Consider the following 5917-nt stretch of genomic DNA (forward strand, 5'->3'; position numbering starts at 1 on the left):
TACGCTTGGTTCACAGACTACACACACATCCAAAGCCACTCCAACACTACAAGTACACTTACAAGCACTTCTCATCCTACATACAGTCTCTACTAGACAGCCTAAGCCATTTGGTAGAGATACATTGGCTGTATAGTGCCCACTTCGGTCGGGATAGGCCGGTCCTGCAGTGGACACACAAACGGCTGATGAAATGAGATGAGATATGTATATATATATGTATGTATGTGCGTGTGTATGTGTGTGACGTTCTCCGTTTGGTGCAACAGTAAGTCCGATCTGAGGAGGAAATGGAGGAATAGGGGCGAGACGAAGTAAAAAGAATGTGTCCTAAACCAGAGCCCGAAGAGGATGTTCACTTAAAAATATCTTACTTGCCCAGGCCGGAGTCTGTGATGAATTGTTTTTAGTCGAGTTTGTATGATTCTTTATTTCATTGTTAGCAACATTGCAGAAAAACGGTTGAATGAGATTATTTGAAGGTATCAGGATAAGTAGGCACTGGTCCTAATAGGAACTTATTAAATTCTTGAGGTAATGGAGTAACCTTGAAAGGTCAAAAGTCAAGTCATGGATTTTCAGAGGGCTATAACTTGAAACTGGTTGAAGAGAGAGATATTTACCACTATGTACTTATAGAAACCCCCATATGGACTTCCATTTGGCGCCATGACCTTTGACCTTGAGTGACCCTGGGAGGTCAAACTCGTCACGGATTTTCAGGGGCTATAACTCGTAATTGGTTCCAGATAGAGAATCTAACTATTATCATCCTATAGGAAGTCCCATACGGGCTTTTAATTGGTACCATGACCTTTGACCTTAAGTGACGTGCAAGGTCAAACCCAAGGATATGTGTTTTTAATTAGTACAAAGACCTTTGATCTTAAGTGACCTTGAAAGGCCAAACTAAAGGTCGCGGATTTTCAGGGGGCTATAACTCGAAAGTGGTTGAATATATATTTATTACTATCAAGATATAGGAAGCCTCATATAGGCCTTCATTTGGCAGCATGCCCTTTGACCTTGAGTGACATTGAAAGGTCAAATGCTTGATCGCGGATTATCAGAGCGCTATTACTTGAAAACGGGTGATAATAGAGATAGCTGCTATCATCAACATACAGGAAGTTCTATATGGCCTTTATTTTCATTTGCACCATTACCTTAAACTTCAATTGTTTGCTGACACTAAATGGCAGAACTGATTCAGTATTTAACGGCGATAAAATAACTGCTGTCGGGCGAGGCTTGTTGTGCCTGCACAACTTGTTCTTATCTGCAGATGATATTACTCGGCCCAGGACGGCACCCTACTGTAGTAGTGGAATGGTTGCTGAATGCAATAAATTATCTAACCTTTCCATTTCGAAAAGTCTTCGATGAGTTGAATAAAACTGACTTCAGGTAACAAGATTAAAATGCAGAGAACCTGTGATGCACAGTAAGTGTAGTATAGGGGGGAGGAGGTAGAGGAAGGAGGACAAGATGCAGATGGACAGAATATGTCTTTAACTCCTTGAATCAGGTCACGTAGTCTAATGGTTTAATCTCACTATCAACATGCGATTTAATTCGGCTTAGAAGAACACCATATCGAGTCACTGCTGCAAAGCAAACGAGTATGGTGCCAGGAGGGTCGAAATTCTAGGACTCAATTTCTATTTTTCAAGAAAGCTGATAGAACACTTCCATAGCCTTTCTTCTCTATTTGTGGATCGTCAATAAGATGAAAGGCTAAGACATTCATTACTATTCATATTAAATACTTGTTAAATATACTTCAGTATACAGACCAACTGCTCAAATGGATTCATGAAGTGTTTCGTCTGAACACAGAAGCTTTAGCTTTTAATTTTTTTTTGGAATCATAAGAGATGATATGGGTAACGCCTATAACATTATGAAGATAATTTCAAAGGCAGTTTTTATAATCAGCTGATTATCTAGTGATTATTATTTTGACTGACGAGCTGGAAACACTGAAACCTTTAATGAAGCTAAATGTAGTAGAGATTAAATGTTAAAATGATGTTTGTTTTAGAAGTATATCTGCTCTAAGATAGAGTAGTAATATACAGTACAAGCCTAACCTTCTCACAAGTGTGCAAATTATTAGGAAAAGTACACATGCAAAAATATCTTATTTGCATGTACCCCAACATAAGCTCTCTCTCTCTCTCTCTCTCTCTCTCTCTCTCTCTCTCTCTCTCTCTCTCTCTCTCTCACACACACACACACACACACACACCATGTATACGTAATCATCAGAATACTAAAACGCAGCACAGACCAGCTGAATCCATTATGCTCCACCTCAGCCATACTGGGAGAGCTATTGTCACTATGCCAATGCCTGCCTTAATCCCACTCCACGGTCTGAGATCTATAGACACATAGATAGGCCGACAGACAGGCAGACTAGCTGAATCCATTGGCCACCATCACCACAATATTGCAAGAGCTCTTGTCATTATACCAATACCTAAATTTTAATCTCACTTGACTGGCTCAGATGACGTTCTAAACTTGATTATTGTGTCTCAGCCTGAATTATTCCTGCAAAATATAATATATGATAGTTGTCGATGATGACGTGTTCTAATCTAGCCACACGTCTCTCTGTCTGTCTGTCTGTCTGTCTCTCTCTCTCTCTCTCTCTCTCTCTCTCTCTCTCTCTCTCTCTCTCTCTCACACACACACACACACACATACATACACATATCTATCTATCTGTTTATTAATTAATTAATTAAACACCTGGGATATTCACTTTAAAATACTAAGTCAAATTTTCCCATGCATTATTAACACTCAGGCTCTTATGACTCGGGCTGAAAAGGTTAATCACGCAGGCAGTTCGAGGCAGAACATAAGCTAGTGTTGTGGTTGACACAGATGAGATCCGGAACAGCTACTAGACAGTACAGTCAAAGACAAAAGTCATGTCATGAAAATTGGTGAAAATATTTGCTGAAAGACTATAGTTTTTGTGCGGTCTGCTCTGTGTCGAACGGATGATTGGTAACGTTGTCATTTGCTCCAGGTGACAGGCCTGTCTAGACGGGAACTCATTTAACTCAAATGTCTTTAAGCAAAATCTAAAACTGAAACTGCTCATTTCCTAGAGCTACAATATACCAAAGACTGTGTTGTCCTTGCATATACCTCAGAATCCGTACAACAGTCTCTGACCATCATTTCCAACATATAGCAAGCAATGGGTCTCCAAATAAATGTCAATAAAACAGAAATAATATCTCAGAGATACAATGCGGCAGAGGCTTTTGTCTTTCAGATAAATGACGATAATGTTTAACAAATGGAGAATATTACCTACCTTGGAAGTGTGCATACATATAAACACAACTTTGATGCAGAAGTCCTTGCACAAACCAACCACGACTCAGCCTCTTTTAAGCGTCTCAGATCCAGAGTTTTTTAAAACGCCAAATTCAGAATCAAGACGAAGGTATCAGTATATACTGTATGCATGCAAACCCTCTTATACGGTGCCGAATCCTGAGCTACTTACCAGCGTCACATTTAAGCAGCTTGAGTCTTTTCACATCCGATGCTTACAGGACATCGAAGGATTCCCACGGGAAGATAAAGTCCTCGATCACAAATTCTTCACCAGGCAATGTCAACCAGCATATAAACAATCTATCTATCTATCTATTGCCAGACGCCTCAATCCCGTTTGGGGTGGCCACAAACAAATCGCCTCCAAGTCGCCCTGTCCCCCGCCATTTCACCGCCCTGCTCCCAACTCACACCCCCCTCTCTCATATACCTCTCCACCCCATCCCTCCATCTCATCCTCGGCCTCCCCCTCCCTCTTCCCCCCTCCACCTCACTCACATACACTCTCTTCGTCAGTCTTTCACCCTCCATCCTCTCCACACGGCCAAACCACCTCAGTGTGTTCCTCAAAACGCTTCCTATCACATCCACATCCACACCACAACGCTCCTTTATATCCTCATTCGTCAGCCTGTCTCTCCATGTGACTCCACAGGCTCCTCTTAAATAACTCATTTCCACTGCTCTCACTCTTGACTTGTGTCCTTCCAACAATGTCCAAGCTTCACTTCCGTACGTTAGAGCTGGTATCACAATACTGTCATGTAGTAACTTTTTCACTTCCATGCTCACTTCCCTGTTTCTTATCACTGCTTTCAAAGAACCAGCAACCTTTCTTCCCTGCTGTACCCTTTCAAGCACTTCACCCTCCAAACCTCCATCCTTACTCATCACACTACCCAAGTACTTAAACGTACTCACATTTTCCAATTCCTCACCATCCAACCTCGCTGTACATTCACTAACTTCACCTCTCTCAAAGACCATCGCTTTACTCTTCCCTACATTCACCTTTAGATTCCGTTTCTTACACACTCTCTCAAACTCATCCACCAAGCCTTGCAGCTCCCCTTCGTCTTCACTCAACAACACAGTATCATCTGCAAACAACAGTACAAGGAGTTTCCAAACACTATCCTCTCTCACCAGGGCCACTCCAACATCCACTACCCTACCTTGTACCTCTTTTATTACCCCATCCATGTACAGATTGAACAACCATGGAGACATGACACATCCCTGTTTCAAACCAACTTTCAAAGAGAAAAATTCACTTAGTTCACCCTCCACACGCACTGGAGCCTTCGCACCATTGTACTTACTCTTCACAGCATTCAACAACTTCCCATCTACTCCGTATATTCTTAATACTTTCCACAATCCTTGTCTATCCACCCTGTCATATGCTTTCTCCAAATCCATGAAAGCCGCATACAACTTCTTTCCCTTCTCTAGAAACTTTTCCACCAAAGATCTAAGAATGAATATCTGATCTACACAACCTCTTCCCTTCCTGAAGCCTCCCTGTTCTTCTCCAACTAATTTCTCTGTTCTTTCTCTAACTCTGTCTATAAGTATCCTACCATACACTTTTCCTATTATACTAAGAAGACAAATGCCCCTACGATTACCACACACTTCTTTTTCCCCTTTTCATTTGTACAAGGGAATAATTATACCTGACTTCTAATCCTCCGGGACTCTACCTTCCTCCCAGTCTATCACCAACCCCCTCCCAGCACAAATGCTGGTTAAAAAACATTTTAGATGGGTCGGACACGTATTCCACATGCCTGAGCACGCCTACCTCGCTAGGTTCTGTATGGCGAACTCCGTGCATCACATCGCAACCCAGGGGGACAGAAGAAGAGATATCAATGTCTTAAAAGGACAACCCTGAAGAAATGCAACATCATACCAAAAGATCTTGAAACTAATGCCTCTGACAATGACAAGCCCTTAGCAGTTAAGGAATCATTCATCTTGAAGAAACTCGGAACCAGGCCAGAGAAGGGAGGAGACAACGGAGGCACAACCAAGACAGAGTTCTCCCATCAAACCTAGATTTGACATGTCAACTGAGTGGCAATGTTTGCTGATCTAGAATTGGTCTGCACAGCCGCACACGCTGACACCAAAGACTGAGAAACACACCATCTTAACAAGTATAGCAGCCGTCGTCTTCTGCAGTAGAAGGACAGCATTATGTGTGTGTGTGTGTATGTGTGTGTTTGTGTGTGTGTGTGTGTGTGTATGTGTGTGTGTGTGTGTGTGTGTGTGTGTGTGTGTGTAATGGGGGAGGGCCAGCACATATTACACTTCTAAGCAGGGTGGAGTAAAAATTTTTCGTGTAATGAACTCTTTTCTCTCACTGAATCTTGTTACCATTTCTCTCTTCGCTGTGGTGTTAAACCTCGTATCGTTCTATCTCTCCTAGTATGGAATCTGTTTTAGTGAACTGCAGACATTTCCAATTACGGTGGCCATGCAGTGCCCGTATACCTACACAGTCCTAACCCTTATATTGCTCTCCAGTGCATGAGTTAATCGG

Source organism: Coenobita brevimanus, chromosome 88 (assembly GCF_032717465.1).
Source record: "Coenobita brevimanus isolate Jiangsu-jjx chromosome 88, ASM3271746v2, whole genome shotgun sequence".
In the NCBI taxonomy this organism is placed as follows: domain Eukaryota; kingdom Metazoa; phylum Arthropoda; class Malacostraca; order Decapoda; family Coenobitidae; genus Coenobita; species Coenobita brevimanus.